The following is a 14,839-nucleotide window of genomic DNA, read 5'->3' as shown; positions in this document are numbered from 1 at the left end:
AGGCAGGGTTATTACAGAGATAAGTCAATAGAGATTGTGTAAGATATATATCTGCAAGGAAGGGAAAAAACAGCAGTGTAATCAACTGTTGCTGGTCTTGCCTGTGAATTTCAATCCTTTAAAGAGAGGACTCCCTCCAGCAGTTAGGTTAACAGCCAGCTATCTTTGCTTGATAACATCTGATTGCTTTCTTTGCTTTGAACTCACTCTACTTTTTCAATCTAATCTGCTAGTTTTCACAATCGGTTCTCCTCTGACTCTTCCACTGTTTGGGTGATATGCTCAGGACTATTTATTACCTGCACCTAAACACACTGCTCGCTCCATAAGAAATGTCTGCTGCATTTGTTATCTGCACTCTGATACTCACAAGAAAACAAGACAACCTTGCAGATTTCCTTTTTAAATTGTCCATTTCTAAAAAAAACACACATGAATCCTACAATTTCTTTCTATGATTAATGATTCATAAACTGAACCAACACGCAGTTGTAGTAAGATCAGAAAATATTGGAAACACTCAGCAGGTTAGGCAGCTCACATAGAAAGAGAAACAGGGTTAATATTTGGGATTGATGACCTGAAAATAACCCAAAATGTTAACTCTGCTCCAATGTTCTCTGCTCTTCCTGCAAATATCTGCACTTCCTTTTTTACTTTTCAAGTTAGTTGTGCTTTTTTTGTCATTATTTATGAAAAAAAGAGAGTAATTTTTAAAAGCCAAAATGTCCAAATGCTCAAAATTTTATGTGCAGACAGAAAATGCTGGAAATAGTCAGCAGGTCAGGCAGAGAGAAAGAAAGATAACCTTGAAGGATGATGACCTTTCATCGGTCAATCTTAAAGGATTTTACATGTGTAGTTTTTAAGTCTTCCTCTGCTATGCATCCTGTTGCATCTGGGAGACAGTTGGAGAAACATTTCCCCACACCTTCTCCATGTAGCAGGTAGAAATAACAAACTGTTGCTGTGGAGGTGAATTTTGTTTAGGTTTTCATTCCCTGAATGAAAAGAATCATTGCACTTTTTAAAAAAAATTTGATTTCAATACATTCACCATACCTTAAGCACTCAAATAGAGTATTGGTTACATTGGGATGTTTCAAATACTGGTGATTCATCCATTGTCATCTCTAATAGGGTCACAGATGCTATGGATATTTACTTGAAATTTCTGCAAGGGTTCTCCTGATTTACAGCCAGAAATTGGATGAGAGCTGCTCGGCACTGCTGATGACTTGTGATAAGTGACCATGTTTTAGCCACATGTGTTAATGCTGTTGGGCTTCCAAAAATCTGCAAACAAAGTTATGCAATGGATCTTGAGGGCCAGCCCAATGGAAGTTCCAGGTGATTGGATTAACCCAGCTGTGCAGAATGCATTTTGGCTTGAGGACAGGTACAGAGAGAAGCAGACTATTGAAATGAGGCACTTTTATGCATTTGGAGAATGCACATTCCCAGTATTTTTTTTAATCAGCTGCAGAAGCCTTACTGAGCAGCCCATTGTGTGCATAGGGTTAACCTATCCATTGGTGAATTAAGATAGGGTGAATGACCTGTCTACATGTAATTACCTTGTGAACCTGTCACAGTCACATGCTAAAATCAGTTGAATGTCTTTTAAATACCCTAGTTTTAATTAATGTTTTTTCATTTAACGACCTGAGCTTGAATTTCTTAAATCAAGTTGACTCATTTTTTTACACTTGTCATACCTTCCCATATTATTGAGGGGCTGGGATTAAAATCTGCAGTTTTAAAGTGTTTCAATTAATTTCATCCTTAACTGCAGCATGTTAAATCTGTAGTCATTTCACAATAATTCTGCAATTGCTATTTTGCTTATCAGAATAATTGTTAGTAAAACTACAATGGTTCTTGGTGAAATTGCTGTCTTTCAGAGGAGACCTAATCCAATGTCCTCTCCTTAAGTGCAAAAAAATCCATGTCACCAGTTGTTCTTCTTACATATTCTTACTGTGTGCACATTGCCATCATTGCAACACTTCAATATAATTACTTTATTGGCTGTAAAGTGTTTTGGGATGATCCTAGGATGTGAAAGACACAATATAAATCAGGTCTTTTACACGACAACTTTCGTTACTAAAAAACAAGTTCAAGTGGGGAGTCTTGATTTGGTGAGATCGTGTGGACAAAGCTTTGTGCCTATTCATGTTTAACTGGTGATCTGACAGGGAAAGTTAAGATAAGATATCTTTATTAGTCACATGTACATCAAAATACACAGTGAAATGCATCTTTTGCGTAGAATGTTCTGGGGGCAGCCCGCAAGTGTCGCCACACTTCCAGTGCCAACAAAGGTTTGCTGCATGAACATTAAGAGGAGAAGATTGGGTTGATGATAATACTCCCAGACTCCTGTGGTTTAAAAGCCCTGCTGATATACATTGTCTGGGAGAGCTGGCATCCAGAGGCCTATTGGAGGAGAGCAGATGCGGTGGCTTTTTAAGATACTTTAGTCTGTTGTAAATATATCACTGATGATAAGATTAATTAGTTCCTCTTCACTGCCCATTGCAAGCCAACAAAATTACCCTTAAAATCCTGCATTATTCGGTACCATGTATCTGAGGCAGTTCCCTTGCTACTTCAACTCACGGCTGATCATCAATGTAACTTTTAGACAGTTAATTAAATTGGAAAATTGATTTATTATTGTCACATGAACAGAGCTACAGTGAAAAGTTTTGTTTTGCATGCCATCCATACAGATCATTTCATTACAACAGTGCATTGAGGTAGTATAAAGGAAAACAAGAACAGAATGCAAAATAAAGTGTTACAGTTACAGTTGTAATATCAGTGAGAATCATGAAGTTCACTGAGAAGAAACTCTTCTGATTATAATCATGGTCAAACTACAAAGCTTTTCTCAGAGTAAGCCACTATTGATTGGAGCTCACCTTACATCAGATCAAGAACAGATCCCTTTCCTTTCCTATTTAAAAAAGCAGTGAGGGTATTTTTACTTAAGACCCATCTCCTACAGTGTGAACAATGTCAGATTTCATGTTGTGTTTTTTAATCACAGCATGACGACCACATAGGCAAACACGGCATTTGTCCCAACCACCTTATCTAAATCCCACTCCCCCTCCACCTTCAATGTCTATGTCTAAAGCCATTTTGACTCATCCCATCATAGACACTCCCTTTGTTCTATACATCCCTCCACGACCTTCTCTCCTACTGAAACCGAAGTTGCATTTTTTTTGCTTTTTCCTACTTCTGACAAAGGATCCAGACCCGAAACGTTGACGGTTTACCTTTCCACATTTGCTGCCTGACCTGCTGAGCTTTTTCCACCATTTTCTGTTTTTGTTTCAGATTTCCACTATACATAGGTTTTTTTTATTTCATTGAGGGAATTTGTATTTTTGAGCATCTACATAGCTTTTGCATTCTAATTGCGCAGCGCAATTTTCTTTAAGTAGTTCAAATCTTACACCATGAAAATCACATCTCATTTTCTTAACAGCACCATCCATGTATCCAGAGGTTATGTGGGTTTATGCCACTCCTGTGATTCTTGTAATTTTCCTCTCCAAAATAGTTTGAGTTGCAAGGGCTCATAGAAGAAATGTAACTGAGGAACCAGTGTACATTCAAGAACATTAACTTGACTAATTGATTGCAAGCTTCAGGGAAACTTTTTAAATACTTGATATTTTTGTTTAAATTCTAGCCACTACACCAACCTTACTGTAATGTTTCATGATATGACCCTTTTGCCTTTATTTTCATTTCACTGTTACTTTCTAATAAATGAAGTGATTGATTGCAAAGACTCTATTTTCAAAAACGATTGACACATTCAAGCATTTGGATTGCACATTAAATCTGTTTCAGTATAACAATGTTAAAGCAGATCACCAGCTAACCTGGATGTAGTTCTTCTATTGTAAGACCAAACACCAAACCACGAAAAAAAATCTTTGCATGTGGTTTGGTGTTTGGTCTTACCATAGAAGAAAAGAATTTCAGCACAAGGCAGAAAAGTTTTTAGTCAGGATATGGTGAAACAAATAACAGTATAAGAAGAATGTACACTGTATTTACGTACAATTCATTGAGAAAGTGGCCGTGGGGTAGAAATTCTTTGTGAATTGTGATCTAGTTGGGTGAGCTGGGTGATACTGCTGTTAGTTTAGTGGAAGTGTTGTTTCTTCACCAGTCTCAGTGTGAGTTGTTTCTGGATTTGCACATTAATTGTTCATTAAACTCACCACAGAAGGTTGTCAAGTAATTAATAGTCTAAATATCCATTTAACAATGTGTGAATTATTAATAACAGCCAAAGAACATCTTTTACTTAGAAAGTAAACAATTGAAATTGCAGTGCCTCATTCAGAAAGAAAGACATTTTTAAAAAATGTAAACACGTTTTCTTACTTTCTCTTTCAACTGTTTGTTTTGCTCTTGGTCCAATCTTCATTTCCATCTCCTTCTGAATCTGATTTGTCATTGAATTAACACTCCTTCCCAAACGTTTCTCTGCTTCTCAATACTTTACTCCCATTGATTAAGGTGATACTGTATTTGTTTGATCATTTAACATGTTCACTGATGCTCTGCTTGCACTGTTATCAACTCCCCATCCAGCAGCCTCAAGCACGTTTTCTTTTGATTGTGAAAAGCAAGAACAATGACCATCCAGGCAGGTGGTATCCTGATTCAATAAATTCTGGGTCATTATCCTTTCATTCAGACAAATTAAATGAATCTATCCATTTTGCTTTTTAATGAAACATGATAGACAGCTTTGTAACAATGATGAATTGGAAGCATTTTTGGAATCTGGTTGATTTTTTGACTTTGAAAATAATGCATATATGTATGATTTGTTTGCCAATGTTAATTACTAGCTAATAATAATAATTTATATAAGTCATAGATGTTTCAACATTATTATTTTCCTATTTCATGTTCTTAAGTAATATGAAATAAATGCATTGCTGTAGTTTTTTTGTGATGTTTTTCTGTTTTTTTTCATGCCACAAGTCATTTGTTTACAATGCAGAGATTATTGCACTGTGAAAATTATTCTAAGAATGGAATGACAGACAGGATTCTGCCAGCTAGTCTATCAAGACTGCCTTTCACATATGAAAGCTGGAGCATCATGACCAAATGTTCCCCACATCAGGCACACCACTGCAAATCAAACCAATCTCCTGGGAAAGGCAAAGGAAATAGGAAAAATATACTACATTGCCGACAACCTGGTGATGGAAATCAGATTGGCAAATCACATTGAATGGTCAGACTTCAGAGATAAATACTCTCAGGGATAAAGTCATACTTAAAGTTTAGTACACCATAATTTTCTTACAAGAATCAACTGAAGGCCACGTCACATTTAGATGAATAGCTTTTGCTATTTCTGTTCATTTACTGACTACTGCTTTAGGATTTGTAACTGACCACATCTTAGTGACATATTAATTGATCCACATTCTGCAAGTCCAGAGAAACACACCAAGTCTGTTATGATATGCAGCTTATATAAGAACTGTTTCATTGCCACACAGTGGATTTGCACTTTCATATAGCTGGATATTGAGTAAGCCAGACAGATTTCTTCCCTTAAGAAAATGGGGCGCTTGGGTAACAAAACTGGGAAGTGGCCAGTTTATAGCTGGTAGCAGTGCCCTTGGTATTCCAAATGGAGGCTGGGGTGTGTATATATTTGTTGGGGAAGTCACACAGGACATGTTCATTGGTATATTTAACTCTGGAAGGTAATGTGACAACACGATGAACAAAATGGTCTCCTCTGTGCTAAAATTTCCAAGATTCTATGATCAGCTTGAAGAATCACAGAGTGGTAACAGCATGGAAGGAGGCCACTTGACTGTTGAAGTAAAGTGAATCAATGTAACTTGCTGGGTGAACTGTGGTGTTCTACTCTTGGACTCATAGTATCAGAAGCTTGAGAGCAGCTTTTCTAAGAGGGCCAAGAAATTGCTGCACTTGCATTGTTAGAGCAAATTAAGCACAGTGAAGGAAGATGAACTGGCACTTCTGATGCAGATTCAAATTCCTATTGCATCATCCAACCCTCAGCCCAGGAAAGGGAACAATAAAGATGGGATTTCCATTCCCCCAGATTATAATTTATTTGATGTCAGGTCCTTAGGATTTCTTGTAAAATATGATATTACTTTTATAGAGACTGATATATAAACAAAATTCTGAGCTGTTTCATTCAGAACATAACATGAATAATGCAGGAACAGTCCAGAAAAGGAAGAGAAGGAAAGGGTAAAAAGCAATGAACTGAGGCAAATATGTAAAGTTTAATTCTATCTGAGTAATTAAACTATTCACTAAACTGAAAAAAAACCTGCTTTTATAGTGTTTAGAAACATTTAAAAGTGCTATAGTTATGAATTTTTCAAAACTCAACAACATTTGTATTGAAGGCAACCATAGATACTGTGTTGAAAAAACAAATACCTCGCTGACAATCAACACAATCGACACAGGCAGACCTCAAGGATGCGTACTTAGCCCACTGCTCTAATCTCTCCAAGCTCATCACTGTGTGGCTAGGCACAGCTCAACCACCATCTATAAATTCGCTGATGACACCACTGTTGTTGGCAGAATCTCAGATGGCGACGAGGTGGCGTACAGGAGTGAGATAGATCAGCTGGTTGTATGGTGTCGCAACAACAACCTCGCACTCAATGTCAGCAAGACCATAGAATTGATTGTGAAATTCAGGAAGGGGAAGTCAGGAGAACACACTCCAATCTTCATTGAGAGGTCCGCAGTGGAAAGGGTGAGCAGCTTCAAGTTCCTGGGCGTCAGCATCTCAGAGGATCTATCCTGGGCCCAACAAATTGATGCAATCACGAAGGTGGCACACCAGTGGCTCTACTTCAGTAGGAGTTAGTGCTCCTATTGGATGACTGTGCGCTTATTGGATGACTGAGTATATTAAAGGTATTACCAGTGGTGTAGGAAGAATGCCTACCAGCACCTTTTCTAGATTCTCTGTAAATAGTGGCCTTGCAAGCGATCCCAGGACATATATATTTAAAAACTTTATAACCTCTTTCTCCTTCTCTCTATTTAACTTATTCCTTATTATTGAGAATTGGTCTTTGCAATTTTTAATCTTAATTTTCATTTTTCATGCTTTTTGCCATTCAAACTAGTGATTGTTGCTATTTTAATGGCCTTATCCGCTTGTGGAACTACAATAATGCCTTGTGAACCTGAACATGAGCCTGCACATCCCATCACACTGCAATATCATTTGTTTTTATCCAGTCAGAGTAAAGTTTCTGTTATCTAGAGCCAAAGTGCACCATCTCATACTTGACTGAATTCCATTTGTCACTTCTCTGCTCATCCTGCCACCTTATCAGTCTCCCCTTCCAGCTTTGTTTGCCCTGCAAGAGTTGCTTGTGATACCTTCTACTTTAATATTATCTGCAAAATCGGACACCATTCCCTCTGGTCTTTTATTCAAACCATTGATGTAGACAATAAATAAAAGCACACTCACTATACAAGTGTGTGAACTCTACTTCCAACCATTTGGATTACCTGTCCACAACTACTACTTCTTAATCATCTGTAAACTCTTTGGAGCGGTACCTTGTCAACACTTTCTGAGTGTAACCTTGAGCGATGCAGCCCTTCTTCACCACTGCACTGAAGTGTCAGCCTGGGTTATGTGCTCAAGTCCTGAAATTTGGCTTGAAACTAAATACTTCTGATTCAGAGGTGAAACTGCTACCAACAGGCCAAGCTAGTGTGAGTGATGACTTGAAGCAAGGTGTTGGGGTAATGGTGCTGTGGCAGATGGGAGAAGCAGGAAGAAAAGAGAATGCAAGGCAGTGTTTATCGTAAATATTAAAGCAGAAAAGTTCACTTGATACATGAGATGCCACTGGATTGCTGAAGAGCTTGTGAACTGAGTAAAGGTGCAAAGATTAATTTGAATTTATAGGTTTATACTCTTCTTTTTTTCCTTTTAAAATAAATCAATAGTTTTGCAGAATGCACAAACACCAGGCTAAAAAATTCTGAGATAGTAAGCAATTATTATAATTTTCAGTACTTACTTGTTCATTAAAATAGGTCATGCAGTAATTAGGCTGCAAATCTAGCAGATGAATTCAGTTTCTAATATGCTACCTCTTATCGATTGACTGTTAAAGTTAAATTAATCTGGTAGTTATTTATGCCTTTTGTACAATAATTTGCACTGCCCCGGACCCTGGTAACTCTGAGCATTAATGCAGCCTCCATTTTGAGATGTCCTATTCCTATCATTTCAGGCATTAAGCAGGTGTAAGAGAACACCACCCAGTTCTGGAAGAATGGCTGGATATCCACCAAACAACAAGACAGCAAATTAATTTTCACTCTGCAGTTTAGAATGATTTTAGAATGATAATATTAAGAAGAGTAAACAAGGCAAAAACAAACAGGGGTGGGGGAGAGCAGGAGATGATTTTCCACAAAGTGAGTGTAAAGAGTGGTGCAAGCCCATTAGAATTTTAAAAGGGAATTAAAACTATACAGAGCTAAGTGGAAAAATAGAAAGGAATGGGGCTAATTGGAAAGATCTTTCAAAGAATCAGCAAAGCCACAATGGAATCGATGTTCTCCACCTTGGCTGTCTGATTCTATGGTTCTTAGTAGATCTGAAAAATACTCAATTGTAAATTGGTTTGCTTGACTCTTTCATCTCTGTGTAAGCAGGATTGGAAGAAAAGCAAATGTAGATTTTTAACATGCCACCTGGGGTGTTGTACAGATACGTACTGATTTTCATTTTGATTGTGATCATGGAAAAGCATATTTTACATTTTCTATAAAGGCAACCAATCGCCTAAGCAATTTTTTGAGCCCGGGCAGTGACTGAAAGTTTGCCAGACCACATTTCGATCTTGCACAGGGCTGCAGATATTGCTGTGTGGCCAACTTCCCAGAAAGAGATGGATGCTGACAAATGTAATCAATACGTCAAAGCTGCACTTTGAAGACAGAGAGAATCAATTTAAATCGTCTGCAACATTAGAGGGAGACATGAAAACTGACATTATCACAGGTTAACTGGTGGTGCATTGGAACACATTCAACTCCAATTAATCTGCTGCTCTGCAGGAGTCTGCTGTTATTTGAAATGCAGCCTTTGGATGAAATGTTGAAAAGGTGCCTTCTCAGGCAAATGTAAGAAACAGTATGGTAGCATTTAAAAAAACAGGGGAGCTCTTGCACTTTGGCCAACCGTCCTAAACCAGATTAGCTCTCCCTGGTGTTTGGACTCAAATCAGCTTTGTTTCCATATATTGCAACAGTATCTACATAGTAGAAGTGTTTCAATGGCTGCAAACCATTTTGTGGCAATGAGGATAACAAAAGTACAAGATAAATACAATTTCTTCCATGCTTTATTGATGAGACACTTAGAGGGTTGAATTTCAATCCGCCCCCCCTTTCCCAAAATGAACAGGGATCACAATGAATGACTAACCCACAATCATTAATTACAATGGAGGTAGTAAATCAATTTAGAGATTCTTGCCTATTTTGCTAATTTCAGCACCCAGCCACTGTAACCACATCATTGTTAAACCACATGCATCAATAAGGAACCAATATTATGACTAGCTAAAGCTAGCCTGTATTATGCAAAGGAAAGGTAATTGTGGCTGGTCATGCAGGAAAACATTGAAGATTGGGACAACGTGGTAGAGAGTGGACTCATTGCAGTGGAGATCTTACTGCAGAAGATGTAAACTAAGTAAAATGCCCTGTGTCCACAGGAAATCAATAGATTCCTCACACCTCCACCAGATACACGTCCAAAAGTCTGCGGAGGAGATTGTTGTTGCAGTCAGTGCCCAATAAGTGACCGCAAAGGTACAAGATGTTCAGTGACCTCACATCAATAGTCAAGGTCAGTGAATGCATCTTACCGACTGGCTAACTCACTCCAAGCACTGCTCAATGCACCACATCCACATCATTCACTTATCAACAATGTTAATTAATGAGGACTGATACAAAATATTCAGATGTTACACCTTAAACCTTGCTCACTTGGCATTGCTGCAAACCTCACACTTGTAACTCAGCTTGCACTCAATGCCAGCAATTCAACCATAGCACACAAATTATGCACACTGATTATGTATTTATACGTCAGCACTCAATCACAGCCTTCAGTCATGTGGCTTAGCAGCCATTCTTTGGTTTGTTGCATCACCTGAAGTTCTGCTGGCACTATGGATTATTGTAGAATGAAGGCATTTTGATTGCTATCCGATTCATTTTAAGATTGACCTGTATGATTTGCTGCACAGGGTCATGCACTGTTTGAACGATGTGGAACACAAAATGTGACACACATATATAGCTACAGCCCTAAAAAAGCTGGGTCTTATTGTTATCTGAACGCCTCTACTATGAGAGAATGAAATGTGGCTTGAAAAGAGAGCATCAGTGACCTCCCTCATGCATCAGTGGATGGCAAGCTTGAAGATGCTGTGAAATTCTCCTGCGTCGACCAGGAAGGAGCCAGACGCACATACTATATATCAATTTCCACAGTCATGTTGACTGTCAATGGCAATGCAATCCTTGTCCTGCTCTGACAAAGCAATTTCACAGACAATGTCCATACTGAAGTGCAGGCAAGTCACACATTGTTTCTCAAAAAGGCTTAGATCAGATTAAAGAATTGATCCTTAAACTCCAAGGTGAATTTCTGCTAAAATCCTTTCTTTCCTCCTCCTCCCTCTTTTAGCTGTTTGTCCTACTTTGTATGCTCTTGCTCATTTACCTAATTATCTGCATCAATACATCCATATCTCAACACAACTGATTTTGACATCAAGACAAGGTCAGCATCTGCTGTAATGTTCCATGTAGATCCCTGCAAATCTAAACAATCAGAAAATACACAGACCATATACACTACTCTGATAACAGTTGGACGAGATCAACCAGGCACTAAACTGTAAGTAGTGTATAATGACTTTAAGTAGATTTAGTGACATCTCAGATGAAAAGGTTTTTCCAAACCCAAAAAATGAAGAATTAATGTTACCAGAACACAATCAGTCAATCTAGTTTTCAAAATACTTTCTTGAAATTGATTATTAAAAAGCTTCATGATTAGATATTAATACTATTCATAATCTTTAAGTATCTGGCCCTTGATTATCTAGCACTATTGCAGAACCAACAAGTAGGTGCTTGGAAAGAACTCTGATTTTGCATAATGTTGAAGCAATCAGACATTCTTGGTTTGCCGAAAAGGGAAAAACCACAGATGCTGGAAATCTGAAATGAAAACCAAAAATGCTGGAAATACTCAGCAGGTTAGGAAGCACCTGTAAGAGAAAAGCAGTTCTTTTTGATCTGCCTTTGTTTTCATATCTGAGCTTCTGTGTATTGACTTCTATGATAAAATGATGCTAAAGTGCTAAAGCACCTCTCTTTAAAGGGCCTCCCCCCACCCCCAGAAAAGAATATCCAAGTAAACAAAGATTCAGGCCAAATTACTCCAAGTTTTGCAATACTCCAGGCAAAGATTGGTGATGAAAAATATGACTGGGCTGAAATTGGACTGTTGACAGAATAATCAACATTTATAAATGCATTTCATTTAATGCACCAGCCTGAAACAGTTTGAAGAGTTTCGGTGGTACAATGGCATAGCCAGTAGAACTGCTGTCTCACAGCTCCAACGGCCCAGGTTTGAAGCTGACACTGGTTCTGCCTGTGTGGAGTTTGCACATTACCCCTGTGACCAGATGGGTTTCCTTCAGATGCTCCAGTCATCTCCTACACCCCAAAGACATGATGGTTGGTAGGTTAATTGACCAGTGGAAATTACCCCTGATGTGTAGGTGAGTGGTACAATCCGGGAGGAATGATGAGAATGTGGGGAGAATTTTAAAAAAGTGGGATTAGTGTAGGATTGATGGAAATGGGTATTTTTTGGTCAGCACAGAAAAACGTATTTTCATGTTGTAGAACTCTATATATCTGATGACTTGGACAGAAGGATTCATCCGAGTCTATTCGTGAGCAGATGGAGCAAATCAAGTGTTGCAATTTGAGCGTGTTGGTGCATTTGTGGTCTGTTAACACAATATTGCAACACAGCAGGGACCAGCCTTCAAAAAAAAATGCTCTAATAAAATTATGAAGAACCATACAAGCATCAAACATTGGCATATTTTTACCATTCAGAAAATACTGGTAATCTCCAAGCCATTACTATGTCTGTTGCCAAGTCAACTCTTCAGGAAACTTTAAACACATTCTTAAAGTTAGGATCTTAGTATAATTAAATATGTTTAATCACTGCTCCATTTAAAATGAATGGATTAGTACCCCCATTAAAATAGCAATAGAATTTTGTGTGAACTCGTCAGAACTGATTTTAACTTCCACTGGTAAAAATCACAACTGATGCATCTGTTGTGTGTTATAAACCCAGAAAACTTTAGTCTGGCATGGCTGACTTATTATCATTTATGTTTTGCTGTGTCAAAAGTTAAATGCAGCCTGATGGTCTAGTATTGAGGCATGTGTTAATAACCTTGTGTCTTTGAACCACTACAAACTTTAAACCAGTGCCTTCAGCTTGAGATTTATCTATTTTTAGACTGACACAACTTCCATATCCATCCAGCTTGTTGCAAACAAAATCAATATGACACTGATTTCAATCCCACAAAACCTTGAGCCCTTCCCCAAATGAAAATGGAATTGTAATTCCCAGTGGAAAGTGCTAAGCATTCTATACAAGAGCACCAGTCTGTGGATGAATGTCAGAGACTGATCAACAAGTTGACACAGCACACTTCGTGCTACCAAAAAAGGATGCATTTTTAGACAACATACTCTTTGATACCATTGGCAAATGTATAATTGAAGAAAATATCTTCCATTTTCATTCACTGTTTAATAGAGACTAGTGGAAACAAACACAATGACTTTTGAACTCATGTACATCATAGATCAGTTTGGAAGCTGTATAGTGCATAAATAATTTTGGCATTCCAAGGTATCCAACAGGTGATGGTGCCCTCATTAACATATCTGAGGGGTTTACCATTTGTTTTGGTCAACCACAGAGCAACACATTAGAAACAAAAACCTACTGGCACCCACCTCCTATCATTGTCTTGCACCCCCCCCACCCCACCCCACCCCCCTCCTAGTTGCTCCCTTCTCCCTCTTGCAATTACCTCCTTGCCCCTCTGGTGATAGCCTATTCCTGGACCCAATCAAAAACCCTGCCTGCAGGGTCTATCTGGGTCCATGACGAGTGGTGCTGTGACTGAAATTTAAATAGTTTAAACCAGTCAGCTGCCAAGGGACATCTGATTTCAATGAAATGCAAGGCCTAGCTGTTCCAGATTAGGGTTCATTCACAGTGGTCAGTGCAAACAAAATTCTGGTTAATCTTTCTTTCTCTGCAAATTAATAAATAAATCCATGAAGCAGAGCTGGGAAAGTTAGCTAGGCCCTTACTCTAAGTTCAAATTCTGGTTTAGAGGCCAAGATGTCATGGAAACATAGAGAATAGGAACAGGAGCAGGAACAGACCATTCAGCCCTCTGGGCGTGCACCATCTTTTAACACAATCACAACTGAACATCCAATTTCAGTACCCTGTTCCTGCTTTATCCCAATATCCCTTGATGGCTTTATTCAACTCTAGCTCATTGCATGAAATGCTTCCAATGAGAGGGCAGATTCATAGGCCTCCCTAAAGTGCTTTATAGCCCCACATAACGTGCCCTTTGAGTATATGATACACAAGCTGGAAAAGATCTGATGGCCATCTCATGCTTTGAGTTGAGCTATCACATTCACATAGGGTTGCTACCTCTCTAGTGTGGTCCTTGTGTGTTTAATATTAATCTTTTGTATTCTGGGGAAAATCCTTGTTGTGGAATCACATTGTGCCCATATTTTATGTGAAACTCATGCAGAAAAGTGACTTTACCTGGGTTAAATCGCACTAGGCATAATTTAGAACACACAGAACAGCACAGCACAGGAACAGGCCCTTCGGCCCACAATGTCTGTGCCGAACACAATGCCAAATTAAACTCAATCTCTTCTGCCTGCACATGACCCATATCCCTCCATTCTCTGCATATTCATGTGTCTCCCTAACAACCTCTTAAATACCACTGTCGTATCTGCTTCCACCACCAACCCTGGCAGCACATTCCGGGCACCCACCACACTCTATGTGAAAAACTTGCCCCGTACATCTCCTTTAAACTTTCCCCCTCTCACCTTAAATGCATGTCCGCTGGTATGTGACAGTTCTACCCTGGGATAAAGATTCTGACTGTCTACCTGATCTATGCCTCTCATAATTTTACAAACCTATCATATTATTTAGGAGAAATGAGCGAAGAATTTAATTTAGAGGAGAAATTGTGCCCATTGGGAAATTGGCTCAGGTGCAATTCACCACTGCAACCCTGATCTTGGCTCAGCATCAGTCGCTTACTTAATGACATCACCATTCTTGTTCCTTCCTTCTCGTCTGACATAATGGAGGTCTAGCCAGCAACCTCTGACATCTATTGAATACTCACAGTACAACTATAATCACATTGTGCTATCTTGTTGCATTTGTGTCTGTTTAAAGAGACACTCATCTGATGTTGGGAGACCTGACCAGGTAGCTTCAGACTCGCTGCAGGTTACTCAGACACCTGCTAATTCCACCAAGTATGCAACAAAACTGGCAGTGTGTTACCTGCTGTGGTACCCTTCAGTGATGACACTGTTGGCAGCTCTTCAT

The sequence above is a fragment of the Pristis pectinata genome, chromosome 6 (genome assembly GCF_009764475.1).
Source record: "Pristis pectinata isolate sPriPec2 chromosome 6, sPriPec2.1.pri, whole genome shotgun sequence".
NCBI classification, from domain to species: domain Eukaryota; kingdom Metazoa; phylum Chordata; class Chondrichthyes; order Rhinopristiformes; family Pristidae; genus Pristis; species Pristis pectinata.
Note: the sequence above shows the minus strand (reverse complement) of the source record.